Source organism: Hippocampus zosterae, chromosome 1 (assembly GCF_025434085.1).
Source record: "Hippocampus zosterae strain Florida chromosome 1, ASM2543408v3, whole genome shotgun sequence".
Taxonomy (NCBI): domain Eukaryota; kingdom Metazoa; phylum Chordata; class Actinopteri; order Syngnathiformes; family Syngnathidae; genus Hippocampus; species Hippocampus zosterae.
This window is the reverse complement of record NC_067451.1, coordinates 31,284,901-31,308,844: the sequence shown is the minus strand read 5'-3', so window position 1 is coordinate 31,308,844 and position 23,944 is coordinate 31,284,901. Positions and strand designations below refer to the sequence as shown.

At 48.4% G+C, this 23,944-nt stretch overlaps 17 non-coding genes across 17 annotated transcripts; 1 reads left to right on the top strand and 16 right to left on the bottom strand.

Moving 5' to 3' along the window:
• Positions 1-2,868: 2,868 nt before the first annotated feature.
• Positions 2,869-2,950, bottom strand: trnal-aag (transfer RNA leucine (anticodon AAG)). The gene has a single exon. It is a non-coding gene; the product is annotated as a tRNA-Leu (tRNA).
• Positions 2,951-4,212: 1,262 nt separating this feature from the next.
• On the bottom strand, positions 4,213-4,294 carry trnal-cag (transfer RNA leucine (anticodon CAG)). The gene has a single exon. It is a non-coding gene; the product is annotated as a tRNA-Leu (tRNA).
• A 557-nt stretch (positions 4,295-4,851) lies between these two features.
• On the bottom strand, positions 4,852-4,933 carry trnal-cag (transfer RNA leucine (anticodon CAG)). The gene has a single exon. It is a non-coding gene; the product is annotated as a tRNA-Leu (tRNA).
• Positions 4,934-5,482: 549 nt separating this feature from the next.
• Positions 5,483-5,564, bottom strand: trnal-aag (transfer RNA leucine (anticodon AAG)). The gene has a single exon. It is a non-coding gene; the product is annotated as a tRNA-Leu (tRNA).
• Positions 5,565-6,113: 549 nt separating this feature from the next.
• On the bottom strand, positions 6,114-6,195 carry trnal-aag (transfer RNA leucine (anticodon AAG)). The gene has a single exon. It is a non-coding gene; the product is annotated as a tRNA-Leu (tRNA).
• Positions 6,196-8,358: 2,163 nt separating this feature from the next.
• On the bottom strand, positions 8,359-8,440 carry trnal-aag (transfer RNA leucine (anticodon AAG)). The gene has a single exon. It is a non-coding gene; the product is annotated as a tRNA-Leu (tRNA).
• Positions 8,441-8,679: 239 nt separating this feature from the next.
• On the top strand, positions 8,680-8,751 carry trnat-cgu (transfer RNA threonine (anticodon CGU)). The gene has a single exon. It is a non-coding gene; the product is annotated as a tRNA-Thr (tRNA).
• A 239-nt stretch (positions 8,752-8,990) lies between these two features.
• Positions 8,991-9,072, bottom strand: trnal-cag (transfer RNA leucine (anticodon CAG)). Its single transcript has one exon. It is a non-coding gene; the product is annotated as a tRNA-Leu (tRNA).
• A 545-nt stretch (positions 9,073-9,617) lies between these two features.
• On the bottom strand, positions 9,618-9,699 carry trnal-aag (transfer RNA leucine (anticodon AAG)). The gene has a single exon. It is a non-coding gene; the product is annotated as a tRNA-Leu (tRNA).
• A 1,260-nt stretch (positions 9,700-10,959) lies between these two features.
• Positions 10,960-11,041, bottom strand: trnal-cag (transfer RNA leucine (anticodon CAG)). The gene has a single exon. It is a non-coding gene; the product is annotated as a tRNA-Leu (tRNA).
• A 552-nt stretch (positions 11,042-11,593) lies between these two features.
• On the bottom strand, positions 11,594-11,675 carry trnal-cag (transfer RNA leucine (anticodon CAG)). Its single transcript has one exon. It is a non-coding gene; the product is annotated as a tRNA-Leu (tRNA).
• A 5,007-nt stretch (positions 11,676-16,682) lies between these two features.
• trnal-aag (transfer RNA leucine (anticodon AAG)) lies at positions 16,683-16,764 on the bottom strand. Its single transcript has one exon. It is a non-coding gene; the product is annotated as a tRNA-Leu (tRNA).
• Positions 16,765-18,402: 1,638 nt separating this feature from the next.
• On the bottom strand, positions 18,403-18,484 carry trnal-aag (transfer RNA leucine (anticodon AAG)). Its single transcript has one exon. It is a non-coding gene; the product is annotated as a tRNA-Leu (tRNA).
• Positions 18,485-20,121: 1,637 nt separating this feature from the next.
• Positions 20,122-20,203, bottom strand: trnal-aag (transfer RNA leucine (anticodon AAG)). Its single transcript has one exon. It is a non-coding gene; the product is annotated as a tRNA-Leu (tRNA).
• Positions 20,204-21,841: 1,638 nt separating this feature from the next.
• trnal-aag (transfer RNA leucine (anticodon AAG)) lies at positions 21,842-21,923 on the bottom strand. The gene has a single exon. It is a non-coding gene; the product is annotated as a tRNA-Leu (tRNA).
• A 551-nt stretch (positions 21,924-22,474) lies between these two features.
• On the bottom strand, positions 22,475-22,556 carry trnal-aag (transfer RNA leucine (anticodon AAG)). Its single transcript has one exon. It is a non-coding gene; the product is annotated as a tRNA-Leu (tRNA).
• Positions 22,557-23,561: 1,005 nt separating this feature from the next.
• trnal-aag (transfer RNA leucine (anticodon AAG)) lies at positions 23,562-23,643 on the bottom strand. Its single transcript has one exon. It is a non-coding gene; the product is annotated as a tRNA-Leu (tRNA).
• Positions 23,644-23,944: the final 301 nt, after the last annotated feature.

The following is a 23,944-nucleotide window of genomic DNA, read 5'->3' as shown; positions in this document are numbered from 1 at the left end:
AGAACTCAAATCTACCATCATTGCAGCTGCACGCTCACACCTCATCTCCACCAAACGCCAGAACCGTGACTGGATCACTGCAAACACTCTGGCCCTTGCAAAACAATCCAGGCTTGCGCGAGTAACGGGAGCAGCCAACTTCCGCGACTTACACTCGGGCGATTCGGGCAGATCGAAATGCCTATTGGTGCGACTTTGCCGAAGAAACTGAGAGGGCCGCCGCTGCGGGAGATACCCGCAAGCTTTATCAGCTGGTAAAGAAGGCCAGCAGGAAATCCGCTGGAGTCAGCGAAACAATCTGCACAGTGAACGGTTCTGTGATAACCTCCCTAGAGGAACGGCTGCAACGTTGGCGCGAACACTTCAAAGTCCTACTCAATCACCCACCACCAGTGTTGGCGCCTGTGCTTCCTGCAATTGATGAGGAGTACGACTGCAGCTCGGACCCACCTACGGTAGACGAAATTCGAGGCGTCCTGCTTCAGCTCAGGAATAATAAAGGCCCAGGTGAAGACGGCAGCCCGGTGGAAGTTTACAAAAGCAACATTGACGTCTTCGCAGCGTGGCTTCATCGCGTATACAATGCCGTATGGACGTCCGAGACCATCCCGGATGACTGGAGCGAAGCAGTGTTAATACCCCTTTTCAAGAAGGGAGACAAGAAGCTGTGCGCCAACTACAGAGGCATTAGCCTTCTCGATGTGGCTGCAAAAGCATTCGTCGTCCTTCTGCTGAAACGCTTCCAGATGGCCCGTGACCACCGGACTCGCCCAACTCAGGGTGGCTTTCGCCCCGGAAGGGGATGTGTAGACAAGATTTTTAGCCTGCGTCGCGCCTTGGAGCAACGATGGGCCTACCAACAACCAACAGTCGTGTGCTTCATCGACTTTGCCGCAGCATTTGATTCAGTTGACCGGTGTCACGTCGCGTGTCCGCCAGCAGGTGGCGGGTTTTCTCCTCCGCCATCGGCACACCTGCCCGTAATTTCGGGCTGATTACCCCCCTTTATTTAGAGACTCCGGCAGTCATCCCACTGCCGGAGAATTCCACGCCGCGCCATTGTTCCTTCGCGAAAGTAAACACTAAATTAATATTACTCGTTGCTTCCTAGCCCTCTGGCAATTGTCTAGTCGTTCAAGTATTGATTGTATGTAAGATATTCCTATAGCCTGTTCAGATCTTCCTCGTTTTGTTTTCCGCGAGCGTTTTCTGTTGTTACCTTATTTTTACCCTGGTCCTTATTTGACCAGCGCTTTTTGTTATTCTTCCTGTCGGGTATTTTGTGTTTCGTATTAAAGCCTCTTTTTGTTCTTTGACAAGATCTCGTTTTCTGTCTGCTATCTCGGGGATCCAATTCATTATTTTTTGTTGTGCACGAAGCGATCTGTCTATCGCTTCGGGCAAAACGGGACAACCGGGGTGTGTTGTGGATGATCATGAAGGCTGACGGGATCCCTGTGAAACTGCTTCGGCTCATCCAGGGGTACTACCGGTCAACCCGAGTCCGAGTGCGGGCCTACGGCAGCGAATCAGAAACCTTTGAGGTGCGGTCGGGTGTCCGACAAGGCTGCGCGCTCTCGCCAACCTTATTCAACTATGCCATCGACCACATTCTCAACACTGCTCTCCATGGCTTTGAGGGAGTGAGGGTCGGCCGAGATGTCGCAGTGTCGGACCTGGCATACGCAGATGACATCGCTCTACTTGGAAACACGTTCGAGGAAGTTGAAAACGCGCTGATGAAAATCCATCGAACGGCCCTGACCGTTGGAATGCGCATCAACGCCTCGAAGACCAAGATCATGTCCTCCCTCACCAACCCAGCTGACCAACGGTCGCTGTCACTGGAGGGCGTGACCCTGGAAAACGTTGATTCCTTCACATATCTCGGCTGCTCTGTGGTTCCGTCGGGGCAAGGAGAAGCAGAAGTCGTGCATCGCATCGGGGCTGCCAGATCCGCCTTCGTGCGCCTACAACGCCATCTGTGGGGTCGGCGCGAGATCTCGGCAGTGACAAAGGGGTGTGTCTACCAGGCGATCGTGCGGACCATCCTGCTTTATGGCTGTGAGACCTGGCCTATGAGAGTGGCTGACCAGCGCAAGCTGGAAGTCTTTGATAACGATTGCATCCGCCGTATTCTCCGCCGCCGCCGATCGGACCGGGTCGACACTGCTGACCTTCGTCGCTGCCTGCACCTTAGCCCCTTACCAGCGTGTCTCCTGCAACGCCGACTCCGTTGGTTCGGGCATGCGGCACGCCACCAGGAGGGCGAGTTGATCAGGGATGTTCTCCTTCCTGCTCCTTTGCCAGCCTGGCGCAAGCGGCGTGGTGGACAAGTCAAGACCTGGGCCACCACGATGAAAGAAGACCTCGCGTATCTTTCCGGCCCCTTGGTGGTGGGTCTGAGACGGTGGAACCAGGACTGGCTGAAGCTGTCGGTTGACCTGGCACAGGATCGCCGCGCTTGGGCCGCCATGATCAGGGATGTCGTGCGCGCCAAGGAAGAAGCCGGTTCAACCCGCCCAGGGTGAAGGCCGTTGCAAACAACAAACAAAAACAAACAGCAGCAGAGTGGTGCAGCGGTAGCGTGCTGGGCCCATAACCCAGAGGTCGATGGATCGAAACCATCCTCTGCTATCTGAACTACCCACGAGAATCAGGCGAACTTATGTGAAGCATGCTGTGGAATTCCTTTCATGTGTTGCTTCTCGAAGGAAAACCCATGATGGGTCCTTATGGCAGCAACAGAAGTCAATCGAAACTATTATTCTATTCAGTCCATTTTTTGCCAAAGAAGCATTTTTATTTCACTCAAGAAGGTAGTCTTGGGCTTGAAGAATGTTGGATGGATGACAGCCAAATATTAAATGGCAGTGGTGGGATTTGAACCCACGCCTCACGAGACACTGGAGACTTAATCCAGCGCCTTAGACCGCTCGGCCACACTACCTGTCCAACTATGTCCCATGATGGGTCCTCATACCTTATGGCAGCAATGGAAGTCTCTTCAAACAATAATTCCAATTAGTCCACTTTTTGCCAAAAGCAGCAATTTATTTCACTCAAAAAGGTCGTATTGGGCTCGAAGAATGTTGGACAGATGACAGCCCAAATTTAAATGGCAGTGGTGGGATTTAAACCCACGCCTCCTGAGAGACTGGAGCCTGAATCCTGCGCCTCAAAGATAACAGGTACAGTCCAGTTGCAATTTGGGCGGGTCCACAGCCTTATCAAGCACTGAGAGCAATGAAAGAGTCTCCTGCACTCAGCAGCGGAGTGGTGCAGCGGTAGCGTGCTGGGCCCATAACCCAGAGGTCGATGGATCGAAACCATCCTCTTCCGTCTGGACTGCCCACGAGAGTCAGGTGAACTTATGTGTGGCAAGCTGTAGAATTCCTTTCATGTGTTGCTTCTCGAAGGAAGACCCATGATGGGTCCTCATACCTTATGGCAGCAACAGAAGTCAAAAGAAACTATTATTCTAATCAGTCCACTTTTTGCCAAAAGCAGCGTTTCATTTCAATCAAGAAGGTAGTCTTGGGGTCGAAGAATGTTGTACAGGATGACAGCCCATATTTAAATGGCAGTGGTGGGATTTGAACCCACGCCTCCTGAGAGACTGGAGCCTAAATCCGGCGCTTGGACCGCTCGGATACACTACCTGTTCAACTATGTCTCAGAACTGCACCCCGTTGGCCTATTGAATAAGCATTGGGACGTGGTCTGAAAAGCAATATCCAGTGTAGTCTTCTCAGATCTCCCTTTGTTATTTATGCAATAAAGCCAATTTGGATAAGAGGCGAACGGTGTCAAAGATAACAGGCACAGTCCAGTTGCAATTTGGGCGGGTCCACAGCCTTATCAAGCGCTGAGAGCAATGAAAGAGTCACCTGCACTCAGCAGCGGAGTGGAGCAGCGGTAGTGTGCTGGGCCCATAACCCAGAGGTCGAGGGATTGAAACCATCCTCTGCTATCTGGACTGCCCATGACTATCGGGTGAAATTATGTGATGCAAGCTGTAGAATTCCTTGTATGTGTTGCTTTTCGAAGGAAGACCCAAGATGGGTCCTCATACCTTATGACAGAAACAGAAGTCGACAGAAACAATAATTCAAATTAGTCAATTTTTTGCCAAAAGCAGAATTTTGTTTCACTCAGGAAGGTTGTCTTGGGCACAAAGAATGTTGGAGAGGATGACAGCCCAATACTGAAAGGCAGTGGTAGGATTTGAACCCACGCCTCCTGAGAGACTGGAGCCTGAGTCCAGCGCCTTGGACTGCTCGGCCACACTACCTGTCCAACAATGTCTAAGAACTGCACCTTTTTGGCATATTAAATAAGCATTGGGACGTCTGCCGTGTGGTCTGAAAAGCAACGTCCAGCATAGTCTTCTCAGATCTCCCTTTGTTATTTATGGGATTAAGCCAACTTGGATAAGAGGCGAACGGTGTCAGATAACAGGCACAGTCCAGTTGCAATTTGGGTGGGTCCACAGCCTTATCAAGCGCTGAGAGCAATGAAAGAGTCTCCTACACTCAGCAGCAGAGAGGCGCAGCAGTGGCGTGCTGGGCCCATAACCCAGAGGTCGATGGATCGAAACCATCCTCTGCTATCTGGACTACCCATGAGTATCGGGTGAAACTATGCGAAGCAACCTGTAAAATTCATTTCATGTGTTGCTTTTCTAAGGAAGACCCATGATGGGTCCTCATACCTTATGGCAGCAACGGAAGTCTCTTGAAACAATAATGCCAATTAGTCCACTTTTTGCCAAAAGCAGCAATTTATTTCACTCAAGAAGGTAGTCTTGGGTTCGAAGAATGTTGGACAGGATGACAGCCCAAATTTAAATGGCAGTGGTGGGATTTGAACCCACGCCTCCTGAGAGATTGGAGCCTGAGTCCAGCGCCTTGGACCGCTCGGCCACACTACCTGTCTTACGATGTCTAAGAACTGCACCCTGTTGGCATTTTGAATAAGCATTGGGACGTGGTCTGAAAAGCAACGTACAGCGTAGTCTTCTCAGATCTCCCTTTGTTTTTTATGTGATAAAGCCAATTTGGATAAGAGGCAAACTGCCTCAAAGATAACAGGCACAGTCCAGTTGAAATTTGGGCGGGTCCACAGCCTTATCAAGCGCTGAGAGCAATGAAAGAGTCTCCTGCCGTCAGCAGCAGAGTGGCGCAGCGGTAGCGTGCTGGGCCCATAACCCAGAGGTCGATGGATCGAAACCATCCTCTGCTGTCTGAACTACCCACGAGAATCAGGAGAACTTATGTGAAGCAAGCTGTAGAATTCCTTTCATGTGTTGCTTCTCGAAGGAAAACCCATGATGGATCCTCATACCTTATGGCAGCAACAGAAGTCAAACGAAACTATTATTCTAATTAGTCCACTTTTTGCCAAAAGCAGCGTTTCATTTCAATCAAGAAGGTACTCTTGGGGTCGAAGAATGTTGGATGGATGACAGCCCAAATTTAAATGGCAGTGGTGGGATTTGAACCCACGCCTCCTGAGAGACTGGAGCCTTAATCCAGCACCTTTGACCACTCGGCCACACTACCTGTCCAGTTTTGTCTAAGAACTGCACCTTGTTGGCATTTTGAATAAGCATTGGGACGTGATCTGAAAAGCAAAGTCCAGCATAGGCTTCTCAGATCTCCCTTTGTTATTTATGCAATAAAGCAGAGTTGTATTAGAGGCGAACGGCCTCAAAGATAACAGGCACAGTCCAGTTGCAATTTGGGCGGGTCCACAGCCTTATCAAGCGCTGAGAGCAATGAAAGAGTCTCCTGCACTCAGCAGCAGAGTGGCGCAGCGGTAGCGTGCTGGGCCCATAACCCAGAGGTCGATGGATTGAAATCATCCTCTGCTATCTGGACTACCCGTGAGTATTGGGTGAAACTATGCTAAGCAAGCTGTCGAATTCCTTTCATGTGTTGCTTTTCGAAGGAAGACCCATGATGGGTCCTCATACCTTATGGCAGCAACAAAAGTCAATCGAAACTATTATTCTAATTAGTCCACTTTTTGCCAAAAGCAGTGTTTCATTTCAATCAAGAAGGTACTATTGGGGTCGAAGAATGTTGGATGGATGACAGCCCAAATTTAAATGGCAGTGGTGGGATTTGAACCCACGCCTCCTGAGAGACTGGAGCCTTAATCCAGCACCTTAGACCACTCAGCCACATTACCTGTCCAGTTTTGTCTAAGAACTGCACCTTGTTGGCATTTTGAATAAGCATTGGGACGTGATCTGAAAAGCAAAGTCCAGCATAGGCTTCTCAGATCTCCCTTTGTTATTTATGCGATAAAGCAGAGTTGTATTAGAGGCGAACGGCCTCAAAGATAACAGGCACAGTCGAGTTGCAATTTGGGCCGGTCCACAGCCTTATCAAGCGCTGAGAGTCATCAGGCGCCGACAGGTATGGCAGCGTCGGTCACACGCTCCCTAGTATTATCCCTGTTTTTGTCATTTTCGTTTGTTTTTGGCGACCCTGAGCGGCTTACTTACACGAGGGAAAAGTTGCTGCGCATTGGGGAGTCTACGCTCGGTCTTTTTTCACCAGCGCACGAAAATCCACAAGGTTTTTCGGAGCTAATCGCGAGCGGAGCGGCTGCGCTGTACGGAGCATGGAGACGCCGCCGGAGGAGGGGGAAGCGAGCCGGCGTGCTCGTCAAGCTCCGGCAGCGCGGATTTCGAACCCCGCTCCCATCGATCCATCTTGCTAATCTACGATCTCTGCCAAACAAGATGGATGAACTTCTTCTCCTCACAAAGACCAACAAAACATTTGCACGTTCTGCTGCGCTCTGCTTCACTGAAACCTGGCTCAGTGACCGCCATCCAGATCCCGCGCTACATCTACCCGGCTTCCGCCTTCTCCGAGCCGACCGCGACACGGAGCTATCGGGGAAATCGAAAGGTGGTGGGATTTGCTTCTATATCAACGAAGAATGGTGCACTGATGTCACGAAGCTCGACGCACACTGCAGCCCGGACCTGGAGTCGCTGTCTTTAAACTGCAAGCCATTCTACTCGCCACGTGAGTTCACCTCCTTTTTACTAGTCGGTGTTTACATTGCGCCACAAGCTAACGCTAACACGGCGATACAAACGCTAGCCGAACAAGTAATAAAACTCGAACTAAAATACCCAGAGTCACCCCTGATCATTTTGGGCGATTTTAATAGAGCACATCTTAACCGCGAACTTCCCAGATATAAGCAGCACATAGACTGTTTCACCAGAGAAGGCCACATTCTAGATCACTGCTATACAACAATCAAAAATGCATACCGATCGGTCGCCCGTGCAGCATTGGGTCTTTCTGACCACAATTTAATCCACTTAATACCTACATACAGACAGAAACTCAAATGTGTTAAACCGGTTGTTAAGACTGTGAAAAAATGGACAGATGAAGCAAAGCTAGCTCTACAAGAATGCTTTGACTGCACTGATTGGGGCGTCTTTGAAACTTCAACGGGCACACTGGATGAATACACAGACACTGTAACATCATACATCAGTTTCTGTGAGGACATGTGTGTACCAACGAAGTCGTTCTGCTCCTTCAAAAAAGGACAAAATCCGACTTCAACGGACAGTTAGGACGGCAGAAAAAAATCGTTGGCACCGCCCTACCCACTCTTGAGGACTTGCACACTGCAAGAATCAAGACAAGGGCACGGAAAATCCTCCTGGATCCCCCGCACCCTGCCCACCACCTTTTTCAGCCACTCACCTCAGGCAGACGCTACAGATCCATGCGCACCAAATCCAGTAGACACTTAAACAGCTTCTTCCCTCTAGCCATTAACTCCTTAAACAGTCACTGACATAGTCACTCTTCTTGCACCACAAAATGGTACTTCAAAACTACTGGTTACTCTAAAATGGTTCAATGATTTTGTTGTTTACGATTATACTAGTGCAGCGTGTTATACCGGAGACAAATTCCTTGTGTGTTCTACATACTTGGCCAATAAAGATGATTCTGATTCTGATTCTGATTCTGATTCTGAAAGAGTCTCCTGCACTCAGCAGCAGAGTGGCGCAGCGGTAGCGTCCTGGGCCCATAACCCAGAGGTCGATGGATCGAAATCATCCTCTGCTATCTGGACTACCCATGAGTATTGGGTGAAACTATGCGAAGCAAGCTGTAGAATTCCTTTCATGTGTTGCTTTTCGAAGGAAGACCCATGATAGGTCCTCATACCTTATGGCAGCAACAAAAGTCAATCGAAACTATTATTCCAATTAGTCCACTTTTTGCCAAAAGCAGCGTTTCATTTCAATCAAGAAGATAGTCTTGGGCTCGAAGAATGTTGCATGGATGACAGCCCAAATTTAAATGGCAGTGGTGGGATTTGAACCCACGCCTCCTGAGAGACTGGAGCCTTAATCCAGCGCCTTAGACCGCTCGGCCACACTACCTGTCCAGCTATGTCTAAGAACTGCACCTTGTTGGCATTTTGAATAAGCATTGGGAAGTGATCTGAAAAGTAACGTCCAGTGTAGTCTTCTCAGATCTCCCTTTGTTATTTATGGGATAAAGCCAACTTGGATAAGACGCGAACGGTGTCAAAGATAACAGGCACAGTCCAGTTGCAATTTGGGCGGGTCCACAGCCTTATCAAGCGCTGAGAGCAATGAAAGAGTCTCCTGCACTCAGCAGCAGAGTGGCGCAGCGGTAGCGTGCTGGGCCCGTAACCCAGAGGTCGATGGATCAAAACAATCCTCTGCTATCTGAACTACCCACGAGAATCAGGCGAACTTATGTGAAGCAAGCTGTAGAATTCCTTTCATGGCTTGCTTCTCGAAGGAAACCCCATGATGGGTCCTCATACCTTATGGCAGTGACAGAAGTGAATTGAAACTATTATTCTAATTAGTCCACTTTTTGCCAAAAGCAGCGTTTCATTTCAATGAAGAAGGTAGTCTTGGGTTCGAAGAATGTTGGACAAGATGACAGCCCAAATTTAAATGGCAGTGGTGGGATTTGAACCCACGCCTCCTGAGAGACTGGAGCCTGAGGCCAGCGCCTTGGACCGCTCGGCCACACTACCTGTCTTACGATGTCTAAGAACTGCACCCTGTTGGCATTTTGAATAAGCTTTGGGACGTGTGGTCTGAAAAGCAACATCCAGTGGAGTCTTCTCAGATCTCCCCTTGTTTTTTATGTGATAAAGCCAATTTGGATAAGAGGCGAACTGCCTCAAAGATAACAGGTACAGTCCAGTTGAAATTTGGGCGGGTCCACAGCCTTATCAAGCGCCGAGAGCAATCAAAGAGTCTACTGCGGTCAGCAGCAGAGTGGCGCAGCGGTAGCGTGCTGGGCCCATAACCCAGAGGTCGATGGATTGAAACCATCCTCTGCTATCTGAACTACCCACGAGAATCAGGCGAACTTATGTGAAGCAAGCTGTAGAATTCCTTTCATGTGTTGCTTCTCGAAGGAAAACCCAATACTTAGTCCTTATGGCAGCAACAGAAGTCAATTGAAACTATTATTCTAATTAGTCCACTTTTTGCCAAAAGCAGCGTTTCATTTCAATCAAGAAGATAGTCTTGGGCTCGAAGAATGTTGGATGGATGACAGCCAAATATTAAATGATAGTGGTGGGATTTGAACCCATGCCTCACGAGACACTGGAGCCTTAATCCAGCGCCTTAGACCGCTCGGCCACACTACCTGTCTAACTATGTCCCATGATGGGTCCTCATACCTTATGGCAGCAACGGAAGTCTTGAAACAATAATGCCAATTCGTCCACTTTTTGCCAAAAGCAGCAATTTATTTCACTCAAGAAGGTCGTATTGGGCTCGAAGAATGCTGGACAGATGACAGCCCAAATTTAAATGGCAGTGGTGGGATTTAAACCCACGCCTCCTGAGAGACTGGAGCCTGAATCCTGCGCCTCAAAGATAACAGGCACAGTCCAGTTGCAATTTGGGCGGGTCCACAGCCTTATCAAGCACTGAGAGCAATGAAAGAGTCTCCTGCACTCAGCAGCGGAGTGGCGCAGCGGTAGCGTGCTGGGCCCATAACCCAGAGGTCGATGGATCGAAACCATCCTCTTCCGTCTGGACTGCCCACGAGAGTCAGGTGAATTTATGTGACGCAAGCTATAGAATTCCCTAATGTGTTGCTTCTCGAAGGAAGGCCCATGATGGGTCCTCATACCTTATGGCAGCAACAGAAGTCAATCAAAACTATTATTCTAATCAGTCCACTTTTTGCCAAAAGAAGCGTTTCATTTCAATCAAGAAGGTAGTCTTGGGCTCGAAGAATGTTGTACAGGATGACAGCCCATATTTAAATGGCAGTGGTGGGATTTGAACCCACGCCTCCTGAGAGACTGGAGCCTAAATCCGGCGCTTGGACTTTCTCGGATACAATACCTGTTCAACTATGTCTCAGAACTGCACCCCGTTGGCCTATTGAATAAGCATTGGGACGTGGTCTGAAAAGCAACATCCAGTGTCGTCTTCTCAGATCTCCCTTTGTTATTTATGCGATAAAGCCAACTTGGATAAGAGGCAAACGGTGTCAAAGATTACAGGCACAGTCCAGTTGCAATTTGGGCGGGTCCACAGCCTTATCAAGCGCAGAGAGCAATGAAAGAGTCTCCTGCACTCAGCAGCAAAGTGGCGCGGCGGAAGCGTGCTGGGCCCATAACCCAGAGGTTGACGGATCGAAACCATCCTCTGCTATCTGCACTACCCATCATTATCGGGTGAAATTATGCGAAGCAAGCTGTTGAATTCCTTTCATGTGTTGCTTTTCAAAGGAAGACCCATGATGAGTTCTCATACCTTATGGCAGCAACAGAAGTCAATCGAAACTATTATTCCAATTAGTACCCTTTTTGCCAAAAGCAGCATTTCATTTCAATCAAGAAGGTTGTCTTGGGCACAAAGAATGTTGGACAGGATGACAGCCCAAATTTAAATGGCAGTGGTGGGATTTGAACCCACGCCTCCTGAGAGACTGGAGCCTGAATCCAGCACCTTGGACCGCTCAGCCACACTCCCTGTCCATTTATGTCCAAGAACTGCACCCTGTCGCCATATTGAATAAGCATTGGGACGTGTGGTCTGAAAAGCAACGTCCAGCGTAGTCTTCTCAGATCTCCCTTTGTTATTTATGCGATAAAGCAGAGTTGTATTAGAGGCGAACGGCCTCAAATATAACAGGCACAGTCCAGTTGCAATTTGGGCGGGTCCACAGCCTTATCAAGCGCTGAGAGCAATGAAAGAGTCTACTGCGGTCAGCAGCAGAGTGGCGCAGCGGTAGCGTGCTGGGCCAATTACCCAGAGGTCGATGGATCGAAACCATCCTCTGCTATCTGAACTACGCACGAGAATCAGGCAAACTTATGTGAAGCAAGCTGTAGAATTCCTTTCATGTGTTGCTTCTCGAAGGAAGACCCATGATGGTTCCTCATACCTTATGGCAGCGACAGAAGTCAATCGAAACTATTATTCTAATTAGTCCACTTTTTGCCAAAAGCAGCGTTTCATTTCAATGAAGAAGGTAGTCTTGGGCTCGAAGAATGTTGGACAGGATGACAGCCCAAATTTAAATGGCAGTGGTGGGATTTGAACCCACGCCTCCTGAGAGACTGGAGCCTGAGTCCAGCGCCTTGGACCGCTCGGCCACACTACCTGTCTTACGAAGTCTAAGAACTGCACCCTGTTGGCATTTTGAATAAGCATTGGGACGTGTGGTCTGAAAAGCAACGTCCAGCGTAGTCTTCTCAGATCTCCCCTTGTTTTTTATGTGATAAAGCCAATTTGGATAAGAGGCAAACTGCCTCAAAGATAACAGGCACAGTCCAGTTGAAATTTGGGCGGGTCCACAGCCTTATCAAGCGCTGATAGCAATGAAAGAGTCTCCTGCGGTCAGCAGCAGAGTGGCGCAGCGGTAGCGTGCTGGGCCCATAACCCAGAAGTCGGATGGATCGAAGCCGTCCTCTGCTATCTGAACTACCCACGAGAATCAGGCGATCTTATGTGAAGCAAGCTGTAGAATTCCTTTCATGTGTTGCTTCTCGAAGGAAAACCCATGATGGATCCTCATACCTTATGGCAGCAACAGAAGTCAAACGAAACTATTATTCTAATTAGTCCACTTTTTGCCAAAAGCAGCGTTTCATTGTGGTGTATGGGGTGTACGGGAGAGGTAGTACCTTTGAGGGAGATACGGTCGCAGCTGCATTGCTGATGCTTTATAGCTGGTTGATCCCTAACTGGTCCTCACCAACTGTCAGAGATTTTCTCGGACAAAGTTAAAGAAACGACTCGGCACACAGGAAAATTGTCTTCAATATCGGCGGGAGCGGACCTCTGAGAGCGAACGACGGTTGTTGCTCCGCGATCACACTCCAAGTCCCGTCTCCGCGAGTTCCACATTTTATTGTAACATATGCAAAATACAAGAAAAACACTGCCCCCAATATTTGCATGCCGCACCCCCGGTCGGGCCCCTCAGTGGTGATTGGTTACCTGTTTTTCAACCTCGAACCACCAGTACATTGGCGCCTTTTCTTTCTGGTCTACATCGAATTAGCATGTTGTAGACTTTGCGGATGGTCAATGTCGTCTGGGCGCGACGGGTGTTCTCAACTCGTCTTTTGTTGCTCAACCGCTGTTCCCGAATTATTCATTCCCCTTTTGTGACCGAGTTTCGCCTTCTCCCCTGTGGTCGCCCACCTGTATTGACGTGCTAATTGTGGACTTCAACAGCCCTCCGGCCAGGTGGCCGGCGCCTTTGTGTGTAGGCATTTGGGGGTGCTGGATATGCACCCAAACGCTTCGATGCGCCCAAATAAATGAAACTTTATACATGATACATTTTTGCTCATAGATTCTTCTAACACCAACACCCAGCTCTTGTCTATGGCTCCAAGTAGCAGAGTTTCTTCTGCCACACCACGGTAAACTGCTTCGACCGGCAGGCTAAACTAGACAAGGGTAACCAGGGGGTCCTTGGCCCCCTGGTGAAGAGCTTGGAGAGGAGATAGGCACCACCAAGTTTAATCGCCTACTGAAATGTCATGAGGAATAAACAGTCATGATCACACATGCCGGATCGGTCGAGGCCCGGAAAAACAACGACCGCGCTACCCACTGATTTGCCCCAGGGTGGGGACGACAAGTTTACTACTGGGACAAGAACACCATCAAGTCATCACAGCCTCCCAAGGAGTGATACCGTCATTGGTACATGGAATGTCCGCACACTGTATGCCTGTGGGAAAGTGAAAGAGCTGACCCATGAACTAGACAGATACAGGTGGGACGTCTTGGGAATGGCTGAGGTTAGGTGGACCAGCTGTGGTGAGACCACCACAGAAGAAGGTCACAAGATATGGTATAGTGGAGAGGAATCTAGACACCAACATGGAGTTGGCTTTATTGTCAACAACAGCAAAATTAACTCAGTCATCAGCTGCACGCCTATATCCAGCAGACTCATCAGCATCCGGATCGCTGCGCGACCCATGAATATTACCATCATACAAGTGTATGCCCCAACGATGGATTATGATGATGATGCAGTAGAAACTTTTTATGAGGAGTTAGAAAACACCATCAAGGCAACACCCACTTTCTCATTGTCCAGGGAGACTGGAATGCCAAAATAGGCACAGACGCACATGAGCACTGGGAAGGGACAGCAGGACGTTTTGGGCTAGGAGAAACGAATGACAGAGGGCTAAGACTTCTGGAATTCGCAAGGAGCCACAAGCTCACCGCAGCCAACACACTGTTTCCACATAAAATCTCCCGCAGAACGACATGGCATTCACCAAATGGTGGGACACACAATCAAATCGACTACATATTCACCCCACAAAGATTCAAGTCAAGCATCAACAAAGCCCAAACCAGAACGTTTCCTGGTGCGGACGTGGGAAGTGACCACGATATGGTACTGCTGACGCTCAGACTCAAACTTAAAACACAAAAGCAACACAGTACACCACGCATCAGGTTCAACTTAGACAAACTGAAAGACCCACAAGTTGCAGGAATATTTGAGGCAAGCATAGGAGGAAAATTTGCAACACTTAACCTACTACAAGACATAGACTCATTGACAGACACTATGGAGAGCATACTCGTAGAAACAGCGACAGAAGTATTGGGGAAGTTTAGAAAGAAAAAGAATCCGTGGGTCACAGATGACATCCTTGATTTGTGTGACCATAGAAGGACATTAAAAAGGACCAAGAAGGATGACCCAGAGGCAGCAGAACAGCACACTCTGGTGAACAAAAATATCAGGAAGAGGATGAGGGAAGCGAAGGAGAAGTGGATCACAGAGCAGTGTGAAAACATAGATGCAGGGATAAGACAGGGCAACAGTAAAGCAGCATACGCCACATTGAAGACGCTGACAAAGACACGGCAACATACAGCAACAATAATAGAAGATGGGGACGGTGCTCTGCTAACCGAAAAGACAGCAGTAACCAGAAGATGGACAGAGTACTGCCAGGAACTCTACAATTTCACAATAAAACCCAACCTTAACATAATCACAGACGCCACAAAGACTACCAGCGAAGATGCAGACGTGCCAATACTCCAGGCTGAAGTGGAGGAGGCAGTAAGGAGCCTGCAAATTGGCAAATCACCTGGCATCGACAACATTCCTGCAGAGCTTTGGAAACATGGAGGGCATGAGACAACAAAAGTACTCACACACATCTGTCAAAATATCTGGGTAACCAAGCAATGGCCCCAAAAATGGACACAATCTCTCGTTATTCCCATCCCTAAGAAAGGGAACTCAAGGCAGTGTCAGAACTACAGGACCATCAGCCTGATCTGCCATGCAAGCAAGGTGCTACTACGGATCATCCTGAATAGACTAAAGAGCAGGGCAGAGGAAATCATTTCAGAAGAACAAGCAGGATTCCGACCAAAAAGGAGTACCACGGAGCAGATCTTTAACATCAGATTACTCATCGAGAAACACCTCCAGCATCAACATGACCTTTACCACAACTTCATCGACTTTAAAAAAGCCTTTGACCGTGTGTGGCATGAGGGGCTGTGGCAGGTGCTACGAAACTACAACTTCAACAATAATCTCATCCAGGTCATCCAATCACTCTACACAAATTCAAGTAGTGCAGTTCTCATTAACAACACTATGGGAGAACTTTTTAAAACATCGATCGGTGTCCGCCAAGGATGTCTTCTGTCCCCTGTCCTATTCAATGTCTTTCTGGAAAACATCATGGACGAGGCCCTTGAAGAGTTCCACACCTCCATATCCATCGGAGGAAGACCCATCTGCAACCTCCGGTTCGCTGATACATAGACCTTATGGGAAAAAGCGAAGCTGAACTCCAGGATCTTACCACCAGACTGGAAGAGGTAGCGAGGGCTTATGGCATGGAGATAAGTGCAGAGAAAAGCAAGATACTGGTCAATAGCCACAGTAAAACAACACCAACAAGCATCACATTGAACAGGCAAACCCTGGAAGTGGTTAAGGACTTCAAATACCTTGGGTCCTTTGTGAGTGAGGATGGCAGCTCCACAAAGGAGATTAAAGCAAGAATAGGCATCGCAACATCAGCCATGACAAGACTGGCCAGAATTTGGAGGAGCAATACCATCAGCTTCACGGTGAAGGTCAGGCTGTACAAGTCCCTGGTACTCTCCACCTTACTATACGGCTGTGAGAGTTGGACACTCACAGCAGACACGGAACGCAGGATTCAGTCCTTTGAGAACAAGAGCTACAGAAGGATGCTCCATATATCTTATAGAGAACACCGGACAAATGACTATGTCAGACAGCTAGTCACCACTCTCGCTGGAGAACAGGACCCCGTACTGTCAATGGTAAAACGTCGCAAAATGGCCTGGTATGGCCACGTTACAAGGCATACCTCGCTATCCAAAACCATCCTACAGGGGACAGTGGAAGGGAAACGGAGAAGAGGCAGACAGAGAAAGTGCTGGATGGACAACATTAAGGAATGGACTAACTGCAGCTTCCAGACCCTGCTACGAACAGCTAAGGACCGAGAGTGCTGGAGATCCCTGACTGCCCAGACCTCCACCATGGCACCCCGACGGCCTCTTAGGCCATGGGATGAATAAGAATAAGAATAAGAAGCGTTTCATTTCAATCAAGAAGGTACTCTTGGGGTCGAAGAATGTTGGATGGATGACAGCCCAAATTTAAATGGCAGTGGTGGGATTTGAACCCACGCCTCCTGAGAGACTGGAGCCTGAATCCTGCGCCTCAAAGATAACAGGCACAGTCCAGTTGCAATTTGGGCGGGTCCACAGCCTTATCAAGCGCTGAGAGCAATGAAAGAGTCTCCTGCACTCAGCAGCAGAGTGGCGCAGCGGTAGCGTGCTGGGCCCGTAACCCAGAGGTCGATGGATTGAAATCATCCTCTGCTATCTGGACTACCCGTGAGTATTGGGTGAAACTATGCGAAGCAAGCTGTCGAATTCCTTTCATGTGTTGCTTTTCGAAGGAAGACCCATGATGGGTCCTCATACCTTATGGCAGCAACAAAAGTCAATCGAAACTATTATTCTAATTAGTCCACTTTTTGCCAAAAGCAGCGTTTCATTTCAATCAACAAGGTACTCTTGGGGTCGAAGAATGTTGGATGGATGACAGCCCAAATTTAAATGGCAGTGGTGGGATTTGAACCCACGCCTCCTGAGAGACTGGAGCCTTAATCCAGCACCTTAGACCGCTCGGCCACACTACCTGTCCAGTTTTGTCTAAGAACTGCACCTTGTTGGCATTTTGAATAAGCATTGGGACGTGATCTGAAAAGCAAAGTCCAGCACAGGCTTCTCAGATCTCCCTTTGTTATTTATGCGATAAAGCAGAGTTGTATTAGAGGCGAACGGCCTCAAAGATAACAGGCACAGTCCAGTTGAAATTTGGACGGGTCCACAGCCTTATCAAGCGCTGAGAGCAATGAAAGAGTCTACTGCGGTCAGCAGCAGAGTGGCGCAGCGGTAGCGTGCTGGGCCCATAACCCAGAGGTCGATGGATCGAAACCATCCTCTGCTATCTGAACTACCCACGAGAATCAGGCGAACTTACGTGAAGCAAGCTGTAGAATTCCTTTCATGGATTGCTTCTCGAAGGAAAACCCATGATGGTTCCTCATACCTTATGGCAGCAACAAAAGTCTATTGAAACAATAATACCAATTAGTCCGTTTTCTGCCAAAAGCAGCAATTTATTTCACTCAAGAAGGTCGTCTTGGGCTCGAAGAATGTTGGACAGGATGACAGCCAAATATTAAATGGCACTGGTGGTATTTGAACCCACGCCTCGAGAGAGACTGGAGCCTTAATCCAGCGCCTTAGACCGCTCGAACCACACTACCTGTCCAACTATGTCTAAGAACTGCACCTTGTTGGCATTTTGAATAAGCATTGGGACGTGGTCTGAAAAGTAACGTCCAGCGGAGTCTTCTCAGATGTCCCTTTGTTATTTATGCGATAAAGCAGAGTTGTAAAAGAGGCGAACGACCTCAAAAATAACAGGCACAGTCCTGTTGCAATTTGGGCGGGTCCACAGCCTTATCAAGCGCTGAGAGCAATGAAAGAGTCACCTGCACTCAGCAGCAGAGTGGCGCAGCGGTAGCGTGCTGGGCCCATAACCCAGAGGTCGATGGATCGAAACCATCCTCTGCTATCTGAACTACCCACGAGAATCAGGCGAACTTATGTGAAGCAAGCTGTAGAATTCCTTTCATGTGTTGCTTCTCGAAGGAAAACCCATGATGGGTCCTTATGGCAGCGACAGAAGTCAATTGAAACTATTATTTCTAATTAGTCCACTTTTTGCCAAAAGCAGCGTTTCATTTCAATGAAGAAGGGAGTCTTGGGTTCGAAGAATGTTGGACAAGATGACAGCCCAAATTTAAATGGCAGTGGTGGGATTTGAACCCACTCCTCCTGAGAGACTGGAGCCTGAATCCTGCGCCTCAAAGATAACAGGCACAGTCCAGTTGCAATTTGGGCGGGTCCACAGCCTTATCAAGCGCTGAGAGCAATGAAAGAGTCTCCTGCACTCAGCAGCAGAGTGGCGCAGCGGTAGCGTGCTGGGCCCGTAACCCAGAGGTCGATGGATTGAAATCATCCTCTGCTATCTGGACTACCCGTGAGTATTGGGTGAAACTATGCGAAGCAAGCTGTCGAATTCCTTTCATATGTTGCTTTTCGAAGGAAGACCCATGATGGGTCCTCATACCTTATGGCAGCAACAAAAGTCAATCGAAACTATTATTCTAATTAGTCCACTTTTTGCCAAAAGCAGCGTTTCATTTCAATCAACAAGGTACTCTTGGGGTCGAAGAATGTTGGATGGATGACAGCCCAAATTTAAATGGCAGTGGTGGGATTTGAACCCACGCCTCCTGAGAGACTGGAGCCTTAATCCAGCACCTTAGACCGCTCGGCCACACTACCTGTCCAGTTTTGTCTAAGAACTGCACCTTGTTGGCATTTTGAATAAGCATTGGGACGTGATCTGAAAAGCAAAGTCCAGCATAGGCTTCTCAGATCTCCCTTTGTTATTTATGCGATAAAGCAGAGTTGTATTAGAGGCGAACGGCCTCAAAGATAACAGGCACAGTCCAGTTGAAATTTGGACGGGTCCACAGCCTTATCAAGCGCTGAGAGCAATGAAAGAGTCTACTGCGGTCAGCAGCAGAGTGGCGCAGCGGTAGCGTGCTGGGCCCATAACCCAGAGGTCGATGGATCGAAACCATCCTCTGCTATCTGAACTACCCACGAGAATCAGGCGAACTTACGTGAAGCAAGCTGTAGAATTCCTTTCATGGATTGCTTCTCGAAGGAAAACCCATGATGGGTCCTCATACCTTATGGCAGCAACAAAAGTCTATTGAAACAATAATGCCAATTAGTCCGTTTTCTGCCAAAAGCAGCAATTTATTTCACTCAAGAAGGTCGTCTTGGGCTCGAAGAATGTTGGACAGGATGACAGCCAAATATTAAATGGCAGTGGTGGTATTTGAACCCACGCCTCGAGAGAGACTGGAGCCTTAATCCAGCGCCTTAGACCGCTCGGGCACACTACCTGTCCAACTATGTCTAAGAACTGCACCTTGTTGGCATTTTGAATAAGCATTGGGACGTGGTCTGAAAAGTAACGTCCAGCGGAGTCTTCTCAGATGTCCCTTTGTTATTTATGCGATAAAGCAGAGTTGTAAAAGAGGCGAACGACCTCAAAAATAACAGGCACAGTCCTGTTGCAATTTGGGCGGGTCCACAGCCTTATCAAGCGCTGAGAGCAATGAAAGAGTCTCCTGCACTCAGCAGCAGAGTGGCGCAGCGGTAGCGTGCTGGGCCCATAACCCAGAGGTCGATGGATCGAAACCATCCTCTGCTATCTGAACTACCCACGAGAATCAGGCGAACTTATGTGAAGCAAGCTGTAGAATTCCTTTCATGTGTTGCTTCTCGAAGGAAAACCCATGATGGGTCCTTATGGCAGCGACAGAAGTCAATTGAAACTATTATTTCTAATTAGTCCACTTTTTGCCAAAAGCAGCGTTTCATTTCAATGAAGAAGGGAGTCTTGGGTTCGAAGAATGTTGGACAAGATGACAGCCCAAATTTAAATGGCAGTGGTGGGATTTGAACCCACGCCTCCTGAGAGACTGGAGCCTGAATCCTGCGCCTCAAAGATAACAGGCACAGTCCAGTTGCAATTTGGGCGGGTCCACAGCCTTATCAAGCGCTGAGAGCAATGAAAGAGTCTCCTGCACTCAGCAGCAGAGTGGCGCAGCGGTAGCGTGCTGGGCCCGTAACCCAGAGGTCGATGGATTGAAATCATCCTCTGCTATCTGGACTACCCGTGAGTATTGGGTGAAACTATGCGAAGCAAGCTGTCGAATTTCTTTCATATGTTGCTTTTCGAAGGAAGACCCATGATGGGTCCTCATACCTTATGGCAGCAACAAAAGTCAATCGAAACTATTATTCTAATTAGTCCACTTTTTGCCAAAAGCAGCGTTTCATTTCAATCAACAAGGTACTCTTGGGGTCGAAGAATGTTGGATGGATGACAGCCCAAATTTAAATGGCAGTGGTGGGATTTGAACCCACGCCTCCTGAGAGACTGGAGCCTTAATCCAGCACCTTAGACCGCTCGGCCACACTACCTGTCCAGTTTTGTCTAAGAACTGCATCTTGTTGGCATTTTGAATAAGCATTGGGACGTGATCTGAAAAGCAAAGTCCAGCATAGGCTTCTCAGATCTCCCTTTGTTATTTATGCGATAAAGCAGAGTTGTATTAGAGGCGAACGGCCTCAAAGATAACAGGCACAGTCTAGTTGAAATTTGGACGGGTCCACAGCCTTATCAAGCGCTGAGAGCAATGAAAGAGTCTACTGCGGTCAGCAGCAGAGTGGCGCAGCGGTAGCGTGCTGGGCCCATAACCCAGAGGTCGATGGATCGAAACCATCCTCTGCTATCTGAACTACCCACGAGAATCAGGCGGATCTTACGTGAAGCAAGCTGTAGAATTCCTTTCATGGATTGCTTCTCGAAGGAAAACCCATGATGGGTCCTCATACCTTATGGCAGCAACAAAAGTCTATTGAAACAATAATGCCAATTAGTCCGTTTTCTGCCAAAAGCAGCAATTTATTTCACTCAAGAAGGTCGTCTTGGGCTCGAAGAATGTTGGACAGGATGACAGCCAAATATTAAATGGCACTGGCGGTATTTGAACCCACGCCTCGAGAGAGACTGGAGCCTTAATCCAGCGCCTTAGACCGCTCGGCCACACTACCTGTCCAACTATGTCTAAGAACTGCACCTTGTTGGCATTTTGAATAAGCATTGGGACGTGGTCTGAAAAGTAACGTCCAGCGGAGTCTTCTCAGATGTCCCTTTGTTATTTATGCGATAAAGCAGAGTTGTAAAAGAGGCGAACGACCTCAAAAATAACAGGCACAGTCCTGTTGCAATTTGGGCGGGTCCACAGCCTTATCAAGCGCTGAGAGCAATGAAAGAGTCTCCTGCACTCAGCAGCAGAGTGGCGCAGCGGTAGCGTGCTGGGCCCATAACCCAGAGGTCGATGGATCGAAACCATCCTCTGCTATCTGAACTACCCACGAGAATCAGGCGAACTTATGTGAAGCAAGCTGTAGAATTCCTTTCATGTGTTGCTTCTCGAAGGAAAACCCATGATGGGTCCTTATGGCAGCGACAGAAGTCAATTGAAACTATTATTTCTAATTAGTCCACTTTTTGCCAAAAGCAGCGTTTCATTTCAATGAAGAAGGGAGTCTTGGGTTCGAAGAATGTTGGACAAGATGACAGCCCAAATTTAAATGGCAGTGGTGGGATTTGAACCCACGCCTCCTGAGAGACTGGAGCCTGAATCCTGCGCCTCAAAGATAACAGGCACAGTCCAGTTGCAATTTGGGCGGGTCCACAGCCTTATCAAGCGCTGAGAGCAATGAAAGAGTCTCCTGCACTCAGCAGCAGAGTGGCGCAGCGGTAGCGTGCTGGGCCCGTAACCCAGAGGTCGATGGATTGAAATCATCCTCTGCTATCTGGACTACCCGTGAGTATTGGGTGAAACTATGCGAAGCAAGCTGTCGAATTCCTTTCATATGTTGCTTTTCGAAGGAAGACCCATGATGGGTCCTCATACCTTATGGCAGCAACAAAAGTCAATCGAAACTATTATTCTAATTAGTCCACTTTTTGCCAAAAGCAGCGTTTCATTTCAATCAACAAGGTACTCTTGGGGTCGAAGAATGTTGGATGGATGACAGCCCAAATTTAAATGGCAGTGGTGGGATTTGAACCCACGCCTCCTGAGAGACTGGAGCCTTAATCCAGCACCTTAGACCGCTCGGCCACACTACCTGTCCAGTTTTGTCTAAGAACTGCACCTTGTTGGCATTTTGAATAAGCATTGGGACGTGATCTGAAAAGCAAAGTCCAGCATAGGCTTCTCAGATCTCCCTTTGTTATTTATGCGATAAAGCAGAGTTGTATTAGAGGCGAACGGCCTCAAAGATAACAGGCACAGTCTAGTTGAAATTTGGACGGGTCCACAGCCTTATCAAGCGCTGAGAGCAATGAAAGAGTCTACTGCGGTCAGCAGCAGAGTGGCGCAGCGGTAGCGTGCTGGGCCCATAACCCAGAGGTCGATGGATCGAAACCATCCTCTGCTATCTGAACTACCCACGAGAATCAGGCGGATCTTACGTGAAGCAAGCTGTAGAATTCCTTTCATGGATTGCTTCTCGAAGGAAAACCCATGATGGGTCCTCATACCTTATGGCAGCAACAAAAGTCTATTGAAACAATAATGCCAATTAGTCCGTTTTCTGCCAAAAGCAGCAATTTATTTCACTCAAGAAGGTCGTCTTGGGCTCGAAGAATGTTGGACAGGATGACAGCCAAATATTAAATGGCAGTGGTGGTATTTGAACCCACGCCTCGAGAGAGACTGGAGCCTTAATCCAGCGCCTTAGACCGCTCGGCCACACTACCTGTCCAACTATGTCTAAGAACTGCACCTTGTTGGCATTTTGAATAAGCATTGGGACGTGGTCTGAAAAGTAACGTCCAGCGGAGTCTTCTCAGATGTCCCTTTGTTATTTATGCGATAAAGCAGAGTTGTAAAAGAGGCGAACGACCTCAAAAATAACAGGCACAGTCCTGTTGCAATTTGGGCGGGTCCACAGCCTTATCAAGCGCTGAGAGCAATGAAAGAGTCTCCTGCACTCAGCAGCAGAGTGGCGCAGCGGTAGCGTGCTGGGCCCATAACCCAGAGGTCGATGGATCGAAACCATCCTCTGCTATCTGAACTACCCACGAGAATCAGGCGAACTTATGTGAAGCAAGCTGTAGAATTCCTTTCATGTGTTGCTTCTCGAAGGAAAACCCATGATGGGTCCTTATGGCAGCGACAGAAGTCAATCGAAACTATTATTTCTAATTAGTCCACTTTTTGCCAAAAGCAGCGTTTCATTTCAATGAAGAAGGGAGTCTTGGGTTCGAAGAATGTTGGACAAGATGACAGCCCAAATTTAAATGGCAGTGGTGGGATTTGAACCCACGCCTCCTGAGAGACTGGAGCCTGAATCCTGCGCCTCAAAGATAACAGGCACAGTCCAGTTGCAATTTGGGCGGGTCCACAGCCTTATCAAGCGCTGAGAGCAATGAAAGAGTCTCCTGCACTCAGCAGCAGAGTGGCGCAGCGGTAGCGTGCTGGGCCCGTAACCCAGAGGTCGATGGATTGAAATCATCCTCTGCGATCTGGACTACCCGTGAGTATTGGGTGAAACTATGCGAAGCAAGCTGTCGAATTCCTTTCATGTGTTGCTTTTCGAAGGAAGACCCATGATGGGTCCTCATACCTTATGGCAGCAACAAAAGTCAATCGAAACTATTATTCTAATTAGTCCACTTTTTGCCAAAAGCAGCGTTTCATTTCAATCAACAAGGTACTCTTGGGGTCGAAGAATGTTGGATGGATGACAGCCCAAATTTAAATGGCAGTGGTGGGATTTGAACCCACGCCTCCTGAGAGACTGGAGCCTTAATCCAGCACCTTAGACCGCTCGGCCACACTACCTGTCCAGTTTTGTCTAAGAACTGCACCTTGTTGGCATTTTGAATAAGCATTGGGACGTGATCTGAAAAGCAAAGTCCAGCATAGGCTTCTCAGATCTCCCTTTGTTATTTATGCGATAAAGCAGAGTTGTATTAGAGGCGAACGGCCTCAAAGATAACAGGCACAGTCCAGTTGAAATTTGGACGGGTCCACAGCCTTATCAAGCGCTGAGAGCAATGAAAGAGTCTACTGCGGTCAGCAGCAGAGTGGCGCAGCGGTAGCGTGCTGGGCCCATAACCCAGAGGTCGATGGATCGAAACCA